Source organism: Henckelia pumila, chromosome 4, assembly GCF_033568475.1.
Source record: "Henckelia pumila isolate YLH828 chromosome 4, ASM3356847v2, whole genome shotgun sequence".
Taxonomy (NCBI): Eukaryota; Viridiplantae; Streptophyta; class Magnoliopsida; order Lamiales; family Gesneriaceae; genus Henckelia; species Henckelia pumila.
In genome coordinates this window covers 169934869-169956367 of record NC_133123.1, presented here as the reverse complement: position 1 = coordinate 169956367, position 21499 = coordinate 169934869, and the positions used below count along the sequence as shown (strand labels likewise).

At 37.0% G+C, this 21499-nt stretch overlaps 1 long non-coding RNA gene across 1 annotated transcript; it reads left to right on the top strand.

Annotated features, from left to right (window-relative positions):
- Positions 1 to 19976: 19976 nt before the first annotated feature.
- On the top strand, positions 19977 to 21136 carry LOC140859981 (uncharacterized). The gene is made up of 3 exons (XR_012143567.1): positions 19977 to 20078; positions 20170 to 20248; positions 21058 to 21136. It is a non-coding gene; the product is annotated as an uncharacterized lncRNA (long non-coding RNA).
- The last annotated feature ends 363 nt before the right edge of the window (positions 21137 to 21499 follow it).

Sequence of the window (21499 nt, the reverse complement as noted above, 5' to 3'; positions counted from 1 at the left end):
AGTCTCTTTAACTGTCCTCCTACAAAGAACTCCCGAGAAATGGCACGTGATAGCTAACCAGCTATGCTCTGCATCAGTGCATGTCAGTCGAGCTCTTCTGCTCACGATCTACCGTCAGCCTTCTTCTTGTAACCAAATCATGCTTTTGAACATGAAGTTTCCCGTTTGCCTACCGAACGCATCGATACAAGCATACCGGCAAAACTATGTTCTGCATGAGTTTAAAGACCTTATGCTCGAAACCTGTCATGCCTTAGGCATTCGAGGCATTCCTTGGTGAAGGTATATCTGAAAATCTCTCCAACTACAACTGGAGAATCTTCAGAGTAGTGTTATCATGGTAATGACTGTATAGACGCAAGCATCAAGTAAGTCCCCACCAATCATCTGCCACTGCCTCTAGCATCTGTTACTCGATCCAAAGCTAGGATCCACATGAGTAGAAGTCTTGAAAACTCGGACACGATCCATCACTCCTGTCCGCACTTGCTGGAATCCCATAAGTCAAATATTCAGAATTCCTGCCCATGATGATAATCTTCGGGCAATCGTCGCATCATCACCTCCTCGAAGGTCTCATCAATCCTATAAGGATAACCCAAAGTCTCATTACTATATCCCAAGTCTCTTGCATGCATGCGCTCTGATACCAATAAATGTAGCGACCCAACCCGGATCCACTACCTAATCAGAGTTAAGATCATAATTAAGCATGCATTAAAATAAATCGCTGCAGAAGACTTAAATAAAATCAGATCGGCAGAATACAACCGATTAAACAAATTCGATTATTCAACCCAATCGAATGAATAAGACTAAAGGGCAAAACCTACAGCTAATCCTGCTGTCTTCACTGGTCACTGGGTACTCCAAGCTCCTGGTGTTCAATCCTGCACCTACACCTGCCCCGTCAAATGGGGTGTCCAGATACACAGAAAAGACTGGACGTTAGCTCTAAGCTCAATATGAAAGCACGGGTAAAACATACAAATATGATGCATGCAAATGACAGGGTATCCATATCTGGGATAACTGTATACAACTGCTCAGTAATGGCACCTAGGACATGAGTGGTATAACCCGGGGAGCAAACCCTGCATACACTGCTCATTCCTAACGGACGTGGACCGTGTCCCCTAGATGCTAATACCAGCCTCTAGCAAAGCACTAGACATCAACCGTCCAAACAGGGCTGAGCGACCCTACATGGCTCATCTCAAAAGATGGACATGCACAATATGATATGCACATGCTGCATAATAATATGACACACAAATGCAACATATAAGAATGCAAAACCCGCTGGCTATCTCAGTCAGTACTTACGTACCTTATTACAGGCAGTCCTAGCAGTCCCACTCTATGTTCCAAGTCTATCATCAACTCTACAATGCAATTACCCATGCATCATTATTTAAGCTCTAAAAGCCTTAACTAAGCTATTGAATACTCCAAAATATTTTAAGGAGACCATAGCTATACCTGCGTCCGTCGTCAGCCCACTGATGACGACTATCCCGCAAATAGGGGCACACCCATGCTGCAGCTCCACAGCTTCGAGCACGGCTCCACTACACGAGCACTGCTCCGCTACTATGTCAGACACTGTCTGACTATACTATAATATATTCCCTACTCCAACTCTAAAATAATAGTACCCAAAGCCCTAAAATAGATCCACGTGGGCGAAGGAGAGGATTTCGGAATTTGCACGAATGAGGAGCTCGGACCTCATATTTATAGAACACGTTCGGATCGTCCGAACTAGTCTTTGGAGCGTCCGAACTGCTTTGGGCCTTCCGATCGTCTCATCGGATCATCCGATCTCTGCCACATATCAATCCAATTGCATGCAACCATGCACCTGTCCCGAACACTGTTCGGATGGTCCGATCTCGCCCTTAGGGTCCTCCGAACCCTATCTGGATGACGTCACCAATGACATATTAATTTGGGACAGCTGGCTCGGCTATAGTTCGGATCGTTCGAACCCACTTCGGATCGTCCGAAGTCTTCAGAGCCTCCAAAGCCTGGCTCCGTCCATGTTTGGATCCTTCGAACTCTAGTTCGGATCGTCCGAACCTTTGGAACCTTACCCACCATTTTTGAGTGTCCTGAATCCATTTCTGAACTCCGTTAACCCATTTGAAATTTCCTTAATCATGTTTTAATTAACCTAAACATGATTACACGATTAATTACGCATTAATCATTAATTTCGGATATGGGTTACTACAAAGAAGGCGTTGGATGAGCAGCTTTTCAAGTTCTTGGAGATTTTTAAGAAAATTCACATCAAAATCCCCTTTGCTGAAGCTTTGGAGCAAATTCCGAATTATGCAAAGTTCATCAAGGAGGTGATGTACAAGAACAGGATGCTGCTAGAGAACGAGGTGGTGGATTTAAAGGAAGAGTGCAGTGCGGTGCTACAAAATAAGATGCCACAGAAACTTAAGGATCCAGGGAGTTTTACTATTCCTTGCACTATTGGTTCATCTTATTTTAATAATGCACTTTTTGATCTAGGAGCTAGCATTAATTTAATGCCTTGTCTGTTTTCAGGAGCTTAGGACTTGGTGAGGTGAAGCCCACAATGATCGCTTTGTAGTTGGATGATAGATCGATTACATATCCGCTTGGAATTATTGAAGATGTTCTGGTAAAAATAGATAAATTTATTTTTCCTGCGTATTTTGTTGTACTAGATATGGTGGATGATACAAATATGCCAGTGATATTGGGGAGACCATTCTTGGCCACTACGGATACCAAGATCGAGGTCAAAAAGGGTGAATTATCGATGGATGTGGAAGGCGAGAGAGTGATTTTCAACTTATTCATGAAGACACCTACTCCTCACATTGAAGAATTATGCTTAATTGAACCGGTTGTGAAGTTGGAGAGCTGTCAAAGAGCTGATTTTGCGGTTGATTTATCAAAGGAGAGAGCGCCAAATTTAACAAAGAAGGCCACGAAGAAGAGAGCGAAATTTAAAAGGCGGTTTGTGGAATTTATTTGGCGAGTGAAAGAGAAGGGGAAAACTTAACATCGGGGAAAGTCGGGCTGACGACTATAAACCAAGCGCTTTTTTGGAGGCAATCCAAATTTTTTATTTTATTTTTATTTCTTTTCTTTTTTTTTATTCAATTTCTGCTTTATTTTTATTTTTGTTCTTTAGTTAATTTTTGTTTTTTAAATGCATTGTTGGGAATTTTGGAGGCCTAATATTTTAAACTTTTTGAATTTTTTTGAGGATTTTGGTAATCTGGCAGCGGCTTATGCGCGCTCGCCCAAGATTTGAGGGCGCCCGTTCAAGATTGGGATTTGATAACAGAGGCTCATGCGCGCACACTCTACGCACTGAGGCCATATCAATCGCGCTTCACTAAGCGCTATCGCACTTACAATCAGCGCTACCTAAAGCGCTATCGTGCTAGGGAACTACGCGAGAACCATTGCGCCAACGATTCCAAACCGCGCAGCATGAAGCGCTATCGCTCCAACCAGCAGCACTTCCATTAGTGCCATCGCGCTCCCCAACAGCCCTCTAACACGCGCTATTGCACCTCCCCATCCCTCATTTGCGCTTCATCCTTGCGCTAACAACATTTCCCAGATTCTTCACCTTGCGTTAACCAGCTCTCCTACTGCACAAAACCATGTGCAATCGAGCCTCCTTCCATGCACAAACAATCAAAAACAGCGCAGCTCAAGAGAACTTGCACACCATTCCAGCTACTACAATGCTAGCGCAATCGTGCCTTTCAGCAGCCCCAACTCATGCGCTATTTTTCTTCAAAGTTGCAGCCTTCACGCTTGATTGATCTCACCAACAACCTCTCCATGCGAAAACAAGATTTTTTATTTTTAAAAAGGTGTTCAATTGGATGTTAAGTCGTGCATATTTATCCACCTCTTCCATGATGGTTTGCGGTTGCAAAATATTTTGTGATGAAGATGATGATGCCGAGTACTGATTCTCGGTGTATGAAGGTATGAGTTCCTTGTTCTTTTTCTTAGTTTTTAATCATTAGGGACAATGATTACATTAAGTTTGGGGGGTGAATCAGTATTTGATATTGTTGGTTGGTTGATAGTTGTTTCGTTGAGCTTTATTGTGCTTCTTGCTTCATAGATAAATTTTTTTTTTTGAGTTTAGTAGTGTGAGTTGAGTTTTGAAAAGAAGTCGAGAAAAAAATGGATGCATGACTGATGAAATTTTTTTTTTTTGTGCTATAACTGAAATCCATGAATGTCTACCTATCTGACAAATATTTTTGAGAAAAATGGAACCAATTGGATGAACAATTTCCTATATACTCTATGATTAATACTTAAATCTGATTTTGAAACATACAGACATAGATATGATTGAGGCATTGTTTGGAATTTTTTTTGGTCCTGAATTTTATTGAAAAAATTTATCCTTAGTTGCCTATTTGAGCCTACACTTATATTAGTACTTTGAGGTATAGAAAAATCTGAATTTTTGTTGTGAAAATCATCGTTTATTGCTGATGATTATTTTTTCTGCACTGATTGATATTTGTATGATTTGATTGTGGATTGAGACTTGTCTAGAACTAGTTCGAACACTCTTCGAGGCGAAATATGGGCAAAAACTGTGATTAGGAATGATTTAGGCGATTTTTCTGAATTCGTTTGAGCCTTTCAAGCTACTGATTTATATATGTTATCCCTAGTACCTTGTTTGAACTTTATTGAAAATCGAATGGCATGCGTGTAAACGTGTGACTAAGCCCTCATTCGTCATTGTTCAAGGTTCTACTTTTACTACCTAAATAGCCTAAACATTAATTCTTACCTTTAAGGGAGTAATTTGAATTCTAAAATGTTATATGCTTCTAGTGTTATTTGTGAAAAATGGAATGGTGTGGTGGATGAATAGAAAAGATGAAAAGAGGTAATAGAAAAAAAAATGAATGAAGTGAAGTGAAAAAGATAAGTGTGAAAATGTGATGAAAAGGAGTTGAAGTTAGATTGAGCATAAATATAAATTACTCCTTATTTTGAATTCTTATCCTTCATTTGTAGCCATGAGCCAGACCTTACATTATAAGCTGATTAAGTCATATTGACCGAGTCACAGTTGCCCAATATACTAGTGGAGAAGAGTTGCGAGAATTTAGCCTATGGACTATTGATTGATGCTTTTAATGATTATGAATTTTGATCTAAACACGCATACACTATTATTCTTTGCATCTATCTATTTGTGAGTGTTTTTTATTTTATATCCTATATTTGATCCCATGCTACCTTGAAAAGTACTCATGATCTATGAATGTGTGAATTGAACTTGGATAAGGGTGTTTTGAATGTGAGTTGCGGAGATTGTGAGTTTATGCGGTTATTTGGTTATGATTGAAACTTTTAAGTGTTAGTAGGTTGGATATGATTGGATTTGATTTTTTTTGAAATCATTGCTGAGGCCACTGCTCCATAATATTTCTTGACTATTTTTGTGAGTATTAGTTTTTGGAAGTTATTTGTTTTGAAAGTTTTGCTCGGGACTAGCAAAAGTCTAAGTTTGGGGGGATTTGATAAGTGTATTTTATACACTTAATTTATATATGATTTTAATTGTTAAATGTTTGATTCGAGCAGATTTATGTGTGGGTTTTGTTGTTTTTGTGATTGTAGAGAATTAATGAATTATTGTGGAAAAGAGAAGAAAATAAAAATTTAGGAAGAGAAAGGAATTAAAAGAAAATAAGAAGAATAAAAGAAGGAAGAGAAAAGAAGAAAGAAAAGGAACGAACAGTAGAAGAAAGGAAAGTTAATGGGCTTTCACAATTGGGCCTCTTGTTTGCGCTTGATGAAGCGCTAAAGAGGAGATTCCTAGAGCAATCGCGCGTCTCTTGTGCTGAAGAGAATTGAATTCCAGAAGGCTATGCGCGCCCGCCTGGGAGTGTGAGGCGCCCGCACGTCGAAGAAATGAGAATTTTTATCGGGAAGGAAACTTTTAATATTTTTTGGGCTTTTTGTTGGGCTTTTGCGTGCGGTATATAAAGGGAATTAAAGTCTGAAATAAAGAAGGAGAGCTGCCACACACACATTACGTACATATCAGAGTGATTGTGAGATTTTTGGGAAATATTATGGAGCTTATTTGAAGAACGAAGACGAAGTTCGATCGATCGGACACGGCGTCGACGACGGATTTGATTCTTATCTTTTATTTATTTAATTCTGAATTTATGTCTGGATTTTTGAATATGATTTGTTTTATTCAGAAATTTATTATGAACTAAACTTTTTAAGTCTAGAGGTTGATGGAACCTGGTGTAGACACTTTCATGAATTTTTGATTTTATTGAATTGAATTTTTTCTAGATTAATTGTTTTTTCTAGAATTGATTGTCTTTTCAATTATCTGATCAATAATAGATTTGTAATATTTAATTGAAATCTGGTACTCGGGAGAGGAGATTTTGAATAGGACCAATAGAAAATACACTGTTAATTATTTATATAACTCGGGAGAGTGTATGATTTTAACAAAGCTTTTAAAAAGAACATATTTTTGAATTGATCACTGCAAGTAGATTCTTAATAGGGATATTGGAATTGAATTGTAGTTGATATATTTTATTCGGCACTCGGGAGAGGGAATAATACACTTAAGTGTTCTTGGCTATTAATTGATTGAAATTCATGAAGATTAATTAATTAGGATTGACTGTTGTTGAAACCAGGTGAAATCTATACCTCTAGACCAATTTTCTCTGATTGATTATATCTGAAAGTTGTGTGCGTGCTATCAAAAACATCATGATTATTTTTATTTATTGCAAATTTCTCAAATATTGATTTTCTAGATAAAGTTTAGACTATTTTAATTACAACCACTGATTATTTTCATTTTACTCCCTGTGGGATCGACCCTTGATTCATTCACTATATTAAAACTTGACACTCGTACGCTTGCGAGTATTTTTCAGAACAGAGCCACCTCCTGCAGCGACGGCACAGCGTGCTACATACGAGGGCCTGGTCTTTCTTTGTTATATGATCCTTGGCCTCGAGTTTATAGGGAGTTCACTGTGCATGCATGTATACTCATACTCTCGTGCTGAGCGTTTTATGCTCACGTCTCGTACTCTTTGTTTCTGGACACCCTATTCCACGGGGCAGGTTTGCGTTTGGACGAGGCGGGTGGATCCAAGAGGGTCTAGTCAGTGGTTGGCCAGCTGGAGCTTCGTCTAGGTTTATTCTTTGTATTGGGTTGATACAACATTCGATTTGGTTGTATAACTATTTGGGTATTTACAGATTTCTTTTCTTGGGATTGTATTTTGTTTATGGTTTTCGCAGTTTAATTCTGATTAATGTTTTATTAAGTTAATTGCATGCCTAAGTTCTGTTTAGTAGGTGATCTCGGTAAGGTTCACTACATACAAGCTTGGTTAAAAATCACCAAAGTTGGCTATGGAGGCTGGGTTTGCTGATGAACACGATGGAGAGGGTGATGATGGAGGTGGGGTGTCGGCTAAGGAGAAAAGAACGTGAGTTTTGGGGTAGGTTTAGGGAATAGATTAGGATATAAGTAAATTAAATTATATTAATTAAGCTAAATAGATAATTATACCAAAAATACATTTAAAAATCATAATAAAAAAATATAAATCTGATACATAATGAAAATCCCGAAATTACAAAATAGGGGATTTTTAAAAGTTAATAAAAGTCATTAAAATGACTTATTTTGGATAAAAATGGGCTCCTAAAATAATATATAAATAAATAATATAATTTTCAGGAAATTAATACCCTAAAATATTATTTTAAGGCTCATAAAAATCTCATAAGATATTTTGGATGAAAAACTAATATCTCGTCCGTCCACGGTTCCGTCTACGCGATAAAATCAACTAATTACTCAAAATTCTAGAATTCCATATTTATGGGTTAAATACTTAAATAACTTTAAATCATGCATATAATTCACATAATATCACATAAAATCATTTAACCCAAATTTTTAATTTTTTAAAATAATTATTTTCTTAATAATGAATGGGGATTTACGTAATCGAATTTCCGGGCGTTACATTTACTTTACTTGAGATGCAAAAGAAATACTCCAAATTAATTAAACTTTAATCAACTCGAAGTCGAGTAATCACACACACGAATGTGCAACTTTAGGGAATGAAACTCAACTAAACAATATGAATATTAGGTGAGTGAGTGGCTGCCCCTTAGTTGGTTACCCAACTTAGACTCTATTTTTCCTCAAACATGTCTTAACCCGAGCAATCAAACCAAAAAGTCCTTAACTCGATCTTACCTTAACCAAATTCGATCCCGCTTGAACCGATACTCTCCACACACTTCAAACTAGCCCAAGGGCTAGGTAATGACCTCCAAGGACCACCCGAGCAACCCGATCAAAATGGATTTCCGGGCAGCCCTCAAACATGTCAAAATTCTGCACTAGACACCCCGACTTGAGAAATTCTTAACTTAACCAAAACTAACTCGATTCGCTCCCAAATTGAACCAACACGACCAAAAAATCTTAAACTTGACCTAGGACCAGTCCTCACCCATCCATAGTTAATCAAAATTTTCAGTTTAATCAACTATCCAACAGCTCACACAATGCACTTAAAAATTCTGTTTTAACCTTCTAACTTCAATGACCCTTATCCTATCTGAAACTTATCCGAATCGAGCCCAATTTGAACCGACACGACCACAACCCCTTAAACTCGAGCTAGGACTAAGCCACACCCCGACCAGACTTTACGAGCCCACTGCCTTGCGCCTAAAACCAGCAGCCATCATACACTATTTGATCAATCAAGTTCACCTACGCTTCCAATTCCGACTCCATACCCCTTTTGCCTCCAATCTATCCCCTTCCAACCTATAACACCATTATTTTAACATTCCTTAGGACTTAAAACAAAAACTTGGCAGCCCTCAACCATACCACCATCCAAAAATTTCGAAAATGGCAAATGATATACCAAAATGCATCCAACACTTGAGAAAACAAAAAGACTAATGACTTGCAATAAAATTCTCATAACATCACTTTAAACTCCATCAAAATACATTGAAAATTTCCAATTTAAGCATGGTTCAATTCTGAAATTTCTGAAAATTCAAGCATGCATTAAACCTCACAAGTCTCATATCATAATTCATCATACAATCCATTAAACTTCAATACAAATGCAAATCTCGAAATTTAAACATTAAACTTGCTGAAATTTAGTAAAAACCAAACCCTAGCTTGTAAATAACATGAACATTTAGAAATTTAACAATAAAAATAGAACAAGAGATTAAATAGATAGCTTGGGGCCAAAGGAAAGCCATACTTGTCTTCTAACCAAAAAAACTTAAAGAAATGGAGATGGACTCAAGGTAAATCTCGACCAGCAGCTAGCTTTGGACTTCCAAGGTGTTCCTACGGCAACGGCAGCAGCGGTGGAGGGCGGCGGCGACCGGAAAAGTGAAGGGGAGGGGCGGCCGATTGAGTGCAAGAGAAATGGGGAAGAAGAAATGGAAAGTGGAGGCTCTACCTTAGGTAAATGCTAGGGTTTGATTTTTTTTTGTTTTGTGTTTAAAAGTTTGGGTGTTAGGTGTACATGTGTGTGTATGTATAGGTGCAAGTATGAAAAAATAGGTGTGTGTGTTGCTTTAAAAGTACAACTCAAAGTACTACAACTTTTTTCTTACTAAACTTACACTTATAAAATATCTAAGTTTAAAAACCCCAAATTAAAGTATTAAATTGGGTTTTACTAATCCGAGTTTTAAAAAAATTTTAAATTTTGAAAAAGTTAAAGAATTTGCTCAAGAATGCGATAAAAGTGGTTTTTGACACCCGGAAAATCCTAAATTCAACTTTCAACTATTTTCCTCATTTCTCCCAACTTATAACTTTTGAAATAAAATCTTGGAATTTATCGCCGAAATTCACCATCATCGCATGCCGGAACTGGAAGTCACTGAACTCAAGAATCTAAAAATAAATAACTTAATGATTTGAGCAACTTAAACTTTAAGGAAACTTAAGCAATTAAATCCAAGAAATTAAAAATATAAATATTAAAATGAATTTAGGCACTATGTTAGGAATTAAATTCAACACTTTAAATATTTTGATGTCACGGTGATAATTAGAATATTTAAATAATAGCAGAACGATTAAAATAATTTAAACAAACTAAATGAACGGTTAAAAGTCATTTAAATATTACACAAGCAGGATAGAAACCTTTAAAATGACTTGGATAGTTAAAAGAATTTAAATAAATAAGCTGGTATTTAAAATAATTTAAATAACTTACCAATAAACTTAACTTATTTAAAATAATTAAATAAGTTGTACAACTAAAAATCTTTTAAATAAGCAAATTGTAAACCTTTAAAATCTTTAAAACAATTAAATTGCACAATAAAATCATTTGAACAAATAAATAATATTTTATTAACAAATAATTCAAATAAAGAATTTAAATCAATTAAACTTAAAAATAATAGTCCTAATATTTATTAAATTTAATGCATGCGATTTAGTAGATTAGATTTTAGGTACTATAATTCCTTCCCCCCTTAAATGGAATTTCGTCCTCGAAATTTAAACTTACTAACTAGGTTTGAATACATACAACTTAGGTCAACACTATTTTTTCTAACTTTGCACCCACATGAGTTGGCCCAACTCAGTTTTCGCTGGACACTCTGATGCTTACTGATATCTACAAAGCAAGGAGCTGACTAAATCCCACTGCAAAATAATTTTTGCAACTTCTTATTGGTTCCCAAATGATGGCATCCTAAGAGAGATTTCAAACCACTTCTCCAATGTGACTTTAAGTTTTAATTCGCCACTTAAAGTCCTAAAATATCCGATACTTTCCTAAGTTCGATGACCTTAAATCCCTAATCACAGCTTCAAGCAGTAGAGTCCGCAAAACCAATAAATAATTTATGTCGATCTTTCCTATAATTAAAGGCTTTCTCACAACGAGACTATGCTCAATGACCACTTATCGATTAAGCTTAACATAAATAATATAGAACTTGAGCTCTTAAGAAGTCCACAAGCTCCCAAAATATTTAGCAACCAAACACTAAGCTTTTCTAAATAGGGTAGCTAAGGGACTATACAACTCTACCTCGTTAGACCTCAAGATATGAAATGAATATGACCCATACTTTCACAAACAATCTCTTGCGGTATGCCCAAACGATAAAACAAATTACCAATCTCCTCTACAATCTCATAAGGATCGACAAAACGAGTTGATTTCTCTATATACCCAAATCAATAGAATTACGGAATAATGATACCTTCAAGAACAACTTAATAACCAAATTTGAAATTCTAAAGGCCTACGCCGCTTATTAGCAGTGCTTTGCTTAATGATCCTGACTATGCTCACTCTCTTATTAGTTACTATATCTCACAACGCTTCTAAGGATGATTAAAATTTCCTTAAGAGACGGCTCTAGTTCAGCTAACCTTCAAGTGAAACAACTGACTCTTCTCAACTTAGGTTTGTTTGACCCATTTCCATAAATAAATCTAATCTAATCCTTGATAAGAAAATACAACCTTAAAAATGTTATTCGATTCCAAGCTTTCATCCAATAATATAAAGAATCCAAATGGGCAACGAAACAAATCCCAATCATCCATTCCCCAATTTCTACTTTCGTCTCTTTGGCATTCTAGGTTCTACAAGTTTTCCAACGGATTTAACCACCCTTTACTATCTCAGACTTCAACGACTAAGAAATCCATATTTACTTTTGGAGTCAAAATATACCATGAGCTATTATCCAATTATTGGATTAGATGGTCTCTAAGTACCAAACAATTCTTACATATCGTTTGAAGACATATCTCAAATCCCTAGTTCAACTCGACAGTAGGTCTGAAAATTCAAAAATTCCCCAAATTATTATACGTATAACCTGAATTCATATTTCAAAAACTTAATATACAATTGGACACCTCGGAGAGTTTGTAACCCGATCGTAAATGTTTCCACATTGTTCCTCCAGTACCTTAGTATTTCAACGATAAATAAATCTACAGTTTATCCAAAAAAACTACCTGAATATTCTATTTGTCATTTTGTACCCATAGTTGGTGTAATAGTCATACCAGATGACATTCACAAAATCTTAAAATTCAAACGTAACCCAAAAGTCTCTAGGAACAACTCTATTTACCTATCTCGTGACTGATCACCCATTCAGCTTACCAAAGTCGTCTGTTTACTCTTAACAATCCCATTTAAAATTGAAACAACTCATTCAATTAATCCACTAACTAGTAGTCTTCCCGTTAGAACTTGATATAATTGATAGTCGTCATTCCTCGGATCACCATAATAACTTAGGATTTTATCTAGTACTAATACTGAATTCCAACAGCCTAACCAGTCACTATGCAGTTATGAGTCAATTCTCTACTCAAAAAAATCGAAATGATAATTGAAACTATACTCCACCCGAGTATTCATCAAGATGAATCATGAAAGGAAATAAACATACAAGTAATGCTGCTCAATACAAAACGAAATAGTGCAAACATTACAAACAAACGAGCTGAAGATAAAAATCTAGATAAGTGAAAACAACTCACTCATAATTAAATTCTAGGGATGAGTGAATAATATTGGAGGCTCCAGGAATAATGAATATGAGCCAACAAGATACAAATCTCGTGATCATTCATTCATGAGTAATGAAATCATGCTCAAACAATCAAAGAACAATTAAGAGCAATCTGTGTGACTTCAGTCGAGAGAAGTCCACACAAGTCAATAATCAGGGAAAAAAATGGTCTCAAGGTAAAATCATATGACAACCACACAACATAAGTAGATTACCAAAATAAAGACAAAGAGAATCTTACTCGCATCAACATGTGGCTCTAGAACCGAAGAAAAATTTCAATAAGTGTGAAATAAGAATAAGGTCTTATTAAAAGTTCAACCTATGTCAAAGTAGCAGAATAGAACGTTGACTGATGACATACGAATCCGTAAATGAACAAAGGATGTGCAAAAAAATTTCGGATACTCAAAAGTATTTGTTGCAATGAATATGAGCACAAAAGAGGAAAAAGAAATTAATGATCAGAATAATAATTCATATAATTGAAAGGCTCATAGTAACCGACTCAATATTTTCAAAATCATATTTGCCCATATAACAAAGGAAAAACTCAAACTATCCATAATAATATAAAACAAAGTATGTATCCCGAGTTTCCACACGAGTTCGATTCGTAAACTTAATTGGCAAAAAAAGCCTTTATATTTTTAAATAAACAATTCACTTAGTTGTATCCGACTAAAATTAATTCATAAGAGAATAAATTACAACAATGATCCAACAATTAATATCTCCTAATGCCCAAGTTTAATATTTTCGGCAAACTCCTACAATATCATCAAAATTATTAAAGCTACCTAATAACTCAAATAATTCCCACGAACTATCTAAAACTGAAAGGAATATTGGTACACTAACACCGCTTAACTTGAAGTCGCATGATATAAAAATAAACATTTAAATGGTACACTTTATACTACTAAAAGAAATTTTTAACAAAAATCAACACTGAACTACACATTTAAATAAATTAAACATATAGTTTTGAAAATATTTTAAAAAGGATAACATCAAAACATTTAAAGTAATATCTCAAATGCACCTAACATATAAAATTCCTTGAAACTTACATACTTGAGGCGAGACTTCTCGAGCTTCTTGCAACCGACAGTAGGCACAACCCAACCAAAACCATGCTCTGATACCAACTGAAACGATCCTAACCTCTACTTTAAATTAATTAATAAAGAAAAAACGGATTTTTAAAAAAATTTCCATGATTTGTTTGAAAATACAAAATCCCACCAGACTCAACTAAGCAGTTCAAAAAATAGAATAGACGCCCAAAAGGAAAAACAAATATGATAAACATAAGCTTCCAAAAATACATCGAAAAGTTCAATAATTTGACTTATACATACCCACAAACAATTTTATAAATCCTTAAGCATACATTTATCCAATCAACAAAAATGAAAAACTTTAGAGCATATTGAAGTAAACTTTTGCGGAAGTCTAGCATAGGTCGGAGGGATGTGCCCAACCCGCATCGCAGTCCACTCGATTGTCCTGCCCCTCGATCTCACTAATAATCAAACCTGCACCAAGCAAGCGTAGTGAGTCTAATGACTCAACAAGTATAAACTTTGTAATAACAAGGCTTAAAAATACCTGCGGGAATACTTAAAGTACTGTACATATAATACCTTGAAACTTAAAATAAAAAGATGCATGATAAAAGAGAATGAGACTAATTGTACACAATGAACTCACACAAACTCACACTTTGAAACTTGGGACTTTCTTAGACTTTACTAGAAACTTTACTTGAACTTTCTTGAAACTTTACTTGAACTTTTACTTGAAACTTTCTTAATTTAACTTTTTCTTTCTGTGAATTTAGATCATTTATTGTGATATTTCTTTGTTTTGATCGATCATAGCTGCAGTATACTATGCCGGCAAGGATGCCGAGATTTCTCCCATTAAACACCACATTGCCCCTGTAAATGGTAAGGGAAGCCAGGATTTCTCCCAATTCGTCCAAACCCCTCTGTTGGCAAGGAAAGCCAGGATTTCTCCCAACTCGTCCAAGCCCCTCTGTTGGCAAGGGAAGTCAGGATTTATCCCAACTCGTCCAAGCCCCTCTATTGGCAAGGAAAGACAGGATTTCTCCCAACTCGTCCAAGCCCCTCTGTTGGCAAGGGAAGCCAGGATTTCTCCTGTAGTGACCCGTATACATAATTAATTATTAATGAGTATATTAATCATATGATCATGTTTAGATTAAGTAAAACATGATTAAGAAAGTTTCTGTTGGATTATCGGGCTTCAAAAATGGATTCAAAATGATCGGAAATGGTCCGGAGGGTGACCCATAACGGAAGCAACGTTCTGGCAGCTGATGTCATCCATGATGTCAGCAATATTACGTCATTGCTTACGCACTTGATGGGACATCGGAATCCACAAAGAGGAACGGACGCAATGTTCGTCAGGCAGAACGGACGCAACGAACCCGAACAAAAGAAACGTTTCGTGTCTATAAATATGAGGGCCGAGAGTTCATTTGAGATGCACCAATTCCTCTCTTCTCTCTCAATTCCTAAGCCTTCTAACTCAGATTTAGGGAGGTCTAGGCGTCCTACGGGAAATACGGAAGTGGCATAGCAGTCTAGGCGTCGTAGCAAACCTGTGGCCTAGTTTTGAGGCTATCTATAGCAAAGGGCTATCAACGGACGCAGGTATAACTTTGGCATCCTAAATATATTTAGGAGTATGCAATAGCTTAGTTAAGGCTTTTAAAGCTTAATTAATGATGCATGGGTATTTGCATTGTAGTAGCAGTAGACTGGACTAGTAGGCTTGGAGTCTAGACCAGCGGAGCTAGGTTTGACCAGCAGTTGTTAGAGGTACGTAAGTACTGACCGAGATAGCCGACATGATATATTTGCATGTATGTTGCATGAGTTTGTGCTATATGTTTTATCATGTTTCAGCATGTTTTACCGCCTTAGCACATACATGATTTTACGTGTGACTGCATCCTGAGAGATGTGAGTCATTGACAGTCTCCATAGGGAACAATGATCTCATTTTGGACTTGAGTCAGGAATTATAGTTTTCATATGGGACTTGTATCCTATTTTGGATTCGGGTCAGGATGGGGTTGGCTCAGCCCTGGTATAGAATATACGAGTACCCCGCGGAGTAGCTCTCTAGCCGGTACTGTATATTCCTGGCGCCATGAGCAAGTGTTTTACCTGGGATTTTAAATCATTTGTGTGCGCATATTTGTACTTATATCATTGCTTTCGTATTGAGCGTTGTCGCTCACGCCCCTGTGTTTGGGTATTGTGGTGTACCTTGTGGCGGGGCAGGTTTGAGGCTGGACGGTCCGGGCGGCTCTCAGCAGGGTTGAGGATCCGCGAGTGTGAGGTGTTAGAGGGTAGGGATTTGTTTACTATGAACCTTCGATTTGGTTGTATAATGGTATTTATACATGTGAGACCTCGGTTCTAAACATCAAACTAAACTCGGATTGAACAATAAAATAAGCAAACGAGATCCAAGATTTAAAAGTTATGAGAATTTTTTTTTTAAAGATCCTTGCTCGAGCGGCAAGACACGCCCGCTTGAGCAAGCAATGTTGTGCCCGCCTGCCAAGAGAACTCTCGCTCGAGCGGGGAAGCACCCTCGCTCGAGCGAGTAGGGTTCTGTCTCGCACACAGAAAAAGCTCGCTCGAGCGAGCACCAACTGCCACTCGAGCGAGACCACAACTGAGTAAAGAAAACAGCAATTAGCTCAACCAATCCAATATAAAACCGATCCATTCTCAACATGCATACATGACCAAAATGACATTCAAACATAACATGGTTCATAATACATGTAACGACAACCTTCAGTCCATGATACTCGCAGGATCGATACAACAGAAACGACGAGTTCGAATCTAAACATGCTATGAAACATAAACTAGATTGGCATGTTGATTTGACTTCTAAACCAAGTCTCACTTCTAATTCTTGCCCTCGAAGCTAACCATGAATCTTCTGACTTTATCTTGCCCCACCTATTTCCAAGAACACACACAAAACAAAGCAACAGCCGAATAACTCCGGTGAGAAAGATATTCCCAGTAAAAACAACATAACAAGTAATACATGTAATAAGTCAACCACATTCTTTCAATACAACATAATCAACACAAAACAAAATATATGCATGTCTTTAAAACAGGTATATCAACTCTGATAAACAAGGGGTTGCTGTTCTGCCCGTTGGAAAGATAGTGCTGGATCAATATGAATGCATATGAAAACATAAGGCATTTAGCCATAAAAATACAATCAAATAATCAACAAAATACAAGTCCCACATGCTAGAACAAGTATCGATGCAATATGTGATTTTAAGGGAAACTCGAGAACCAACTGTCCCGAGTATGCTATCCCGCTAACGATGACTGCTTTTACCTTTCAATGCAAGTAGTTTCAACTCTGGATAAGCTACAATAAAAAGGTTATATCAGAAACTATACAACCTAAAAACAATATCGGCTCAAGGTAATCTCTTTATCGATTCTTCATAAAACTCTAGACGATCGACTGCTGCTTCTCTGTCTCGACAACTCCAAACGAATCTGTACGGAGAAAAAATATGATCAACAACAACGAACAAACCCAATGCCCAAATTTCTACAACTCAAACACGGTTCAAAATCCTCAAAACTAAAACCGGCGGCATAATGCCTATAAATGATCAAACCGGAAACGCAGACAGCAGTTCAATATCGATAACAACTCGAATCAATGCTAATACAACAATAACAAGGCAATTCCAACAAATCTCAAAACCTCTTTCTCTAAAATGGCTACCAAAAATCACAACAATTCCGAACGTCGCTTTATTTCAAAACCGACAGATAATAAACTATCACAACTTTGTCAAGAACAACATACTCGAATCTCAATTGATTCTAACAACATCCGAAAAACAAAACGTATCTGATCGGAGAAATACTTACGGTATAACGGAGCTCTCGTTGCAGTGATCGCTAAACTGCCTTCAGAAATAAATTTCAACGGTCGGATCGAGCTCGGACAGAAATCTGGAAGCTTGGAATGAGAAGGGGGCGGCTCTAATGGAGGATAACGAGTTGGGGAAGGTGATGGTGAGAGGGGACTAAGTCTACAAGTGTAGATAATATAACAATTTCAATATTTGCGTTTTAGTCCCTAAAATTTCCAAAATTTGCAAAATAGATCCTGATCAAAATCAAGTCGGCTCGTGAATTCTGCAATCTCCGATTAACTCAAATAAACTCATTTAAGATAAAAATAGGGCGTTACAATTCTCCCCCACTAAGAAGAGATTTCGTCCTCGAAATCAATAAGAATCATAACTTATAAGCTAGAATAAAGAACTAAGGACAGTAAGAAGAACTCACATCATCCGAATAACTCAGGAAAACGCTGTCTCATGTCGGATTCTATCTCCCAAGTTTCTTCCTCGACGCCGTGATGGCTCCACTGCACTTTCACCTACGGAATCAACTTGGTTCTGAGTTGCTTCTCCTTCCGATCAAGGATCTGAATCGGTCGCTCAAAGTAGCTCAGAGTCTCATCTAACTCGGCTTCGTCAGGCTGAAGAATATGAGAAGGATCTGGATGATACTTCCGCAACATAGAGACGTGAAAAACGTCGTGAATGCCAGATAAATACGGAGGAAGTGCAAGTCTGTAGGCAAGATCGCCTATCTTCTCGAGAATCTCGTACGGACCGATGAATCTCGGAGATAACTTTACTCCCTTCCCAAATCTAACGGTGCCTCTGAAAGGTGAAATCATCAGAAAGACTCGGTCTCCCTGATCGAAACTCAGAAGTCTGTGTCTGACATTAGCATACTTTGCCTGTCTATCCTAAGCTGACTTCATTCTAGACTGAATGATCTTAACTTGCTCTGCCATATCTCTAAGCATATCCGATCCCAAATCAGGTGACTCGGACAAATCATCCCAAAACAAAGGTGATCGGCACTTCTTGCTGTACAAAGCCTCAAAAGGCGCCATACCGATACTCGTTTGGAAGCTGTTGTTGTAAGAAAACTAGACAAGAGGCAAAGAATCTTGCCAACTAGTGCCAAAGTCTAGCTGTAACGCCCCAAAAATTAATTATCGAATTAATTAGCAATTAAAATAATTATTGAGTTGATGAAATAATTATTATTGCTAATGAGATTATAGAGTGTATTTATAAAATACACATACCAGTTAATCAATTAATTTGACTATTTCTGGATATCTGGTATTATTTGACATTTTGAAATAATTATTGAGATATCGAAATAAAAATAATTATTTATTCCAGATAAATTTAATTTGGGAAAATATTGACTGAGATGACTGGTCCGAGTCTAAGTTGGACTTAGAAATTAAATTGGAAATTTATGAGTTCAATTGACTGGTCAAAGTGTATAATTTCAGAAAAATGATGTTATTGATGTTGGGTGCGTGTCTTGGAAAATATCAGATTTAGGACTAATTTTTACCAGTTGGGTATCAAATAAATTAGTTCGAGACCCGAAAATATTGGGTTACTATAAATAGAAAACTCACACTGAGAAAACACGGATCAAGATTTTTCCCCAAATTTTCCCATTTTCTCGACTTTACTGTAGCAGCTGTAGTTTTTTTATTTTTCCGGCCATTCACTGGAGACCCGATCAAAGATCCGAACGGTCATTGTAGCCAAGATCAAGATGAATCTATTGGTATAAATAAATCAAAAATCCAACGGTTGGATCGCCGGAAACATGAGAAATAACAGACGAGTTCTGCACAGAATTTTCGTGGGTACTGTAGCAGTCAACATTTTTGATTTTTCTAGACGTTCACCGGAACTCTGATCAAAGATCCGATCGGTCACTTTGTAGCCAACATCAAGACGAAGCTATTGGTTTAAAGAAATCAAAGATCGGACGGTTGGATAGCCGGGAAAGTGAGAATGAACGGACAAAATCTGCACAGAATTTTCTCGGTACTGTTCATCGTCTTCTTCGATTTGATTTCGCGATTTCGAGCTCGTTTTTGTTAGTTTTCGAGTTGCTAAATGATATTAGATGATGGGTAGAACATTTCCCTAGCTTTTGGTAGATTATTTTGGCATATTTGGTGCAGATCGGAGTTTTTAAACTGCCACCACCGCCGCCCTGTTTTTCTCCGATCGCCGCCGCGTCGGAGCTCCATTCTGGTTGTGGCTTATATTTTTGGAATCGTCCCGTCGTGATCTACAACCATGCCAAAATTCAGAATTTTTGGAGTTGATTTGCGCATCGCCGCCGCGTCGCCGCCTCCCCCAAATTTTCCCGCGACCATCGACGTGTTACCCAATTTTGATCGTCTCAACGAGATGAATTCAAATATCCAAGTTTCGAGTCGAGATTCAAAATCGTTAAGCGGTGAAAGCGCATTAAAGTTCGGAAATTTTTGGTCAAAGTTTGACCACAGTTGACTAAGGTTGACTTTTGACCATTATATGATTTTTCGCAGATTGAAAGCTAGTCGATGATAATTAGAGGCAGAAATCAGCAGTCTAAGGATTTGAGCTTTTTCAGATTGGAAAATTGAGGTATGAGCTGATGTGGATTTCGAAGGGAATGAATACTCGAGCGATATTGAGGTTCTCGAGTTCCCGATTAAAATCACATACTTGCATGTTTATTTGATTATTTGATATTGACTGAGAATTTGACTGATTAATTGATTTCGATATTACTTAAAAGACATGATTTTGTCTATATGAAATTGTTTGAATTAATTGATGCATATATTCGAATTGAAAAACATGAGTTTGCTTATTTGGAATTATTTCAATGATTTTTGATATTATATTCATGATTTTGAATATATGAATTAATGAGATGACATCTACGATATTTTGATGTCTGAATAAATAGAATTGTCGTTTTAATTTGATTTAATTGCATCTGTTTCATGTGCATTCATCTTGAGCCTAAATCCATTGATTTTGAAATGGGCTGAGTTGCCCCGATAGGATTTAGACGATTCGGGAGCTATATTTGAGTGGCCTAGATTGTTGAGTTACGCCTAGCGACCCGAATACACATTATAGTTGCTCGAAGTCTAGAGGATTGAGATACGTATTGCCACCCCGATCGGGAGCATAGGTGAGTTGATACGATATCTTGTTCTCGGGATCCCAACCGAAGTATCGAGTCTCCCTTGATTATCCGATTTGATAATCCCGATTTTTAAGCACATGCATTTCATATTTATTTATCATCGAAGAATGTTTATTTTATAACATGATTTTGACAAATTTATTTGATATTGCATGTTACGTCGCTTTTTTTGGGATTTTATTCTCATCGGAGTTATCCGGCTGTTGTCTTGTTTTGTATGTGTACTTGACAACAGGTGGGGCAGGAGCTAGTCAGAGTCGACATGGTTAGCTTGGGATCGAATGATAGATGTGAGGCGTCTATTTAGAGTCGAATAATTTTTAGAACTCGGTTACATGCTTTTATTGTTGATTTATAATACTGCATGTATTTTTATACCCCGATTATTCTTAGAATTGATGTATGTCGAAGAACGAGTTTAAAATTGATTTTTATAGTTGAGCCCGAGATGGTCTCGCTCGAGCCGAATATTTTTCTACCGCTCGAGCGAGGCACTATTCCTTTAAAAAAAAAAATTTTGGCTCATTTATTTGTCGATGATTGTTTTACTATTTGAAATTAGTTGATTAGAATCGAGGTCCTCACACTAGCACTACCGCTCGAAGCATATCCTATAACGTCTGGATAGTCCGTTCTGTAACGCCCCGAATTTATTTTAATTGAGCTTAATTGAGTTA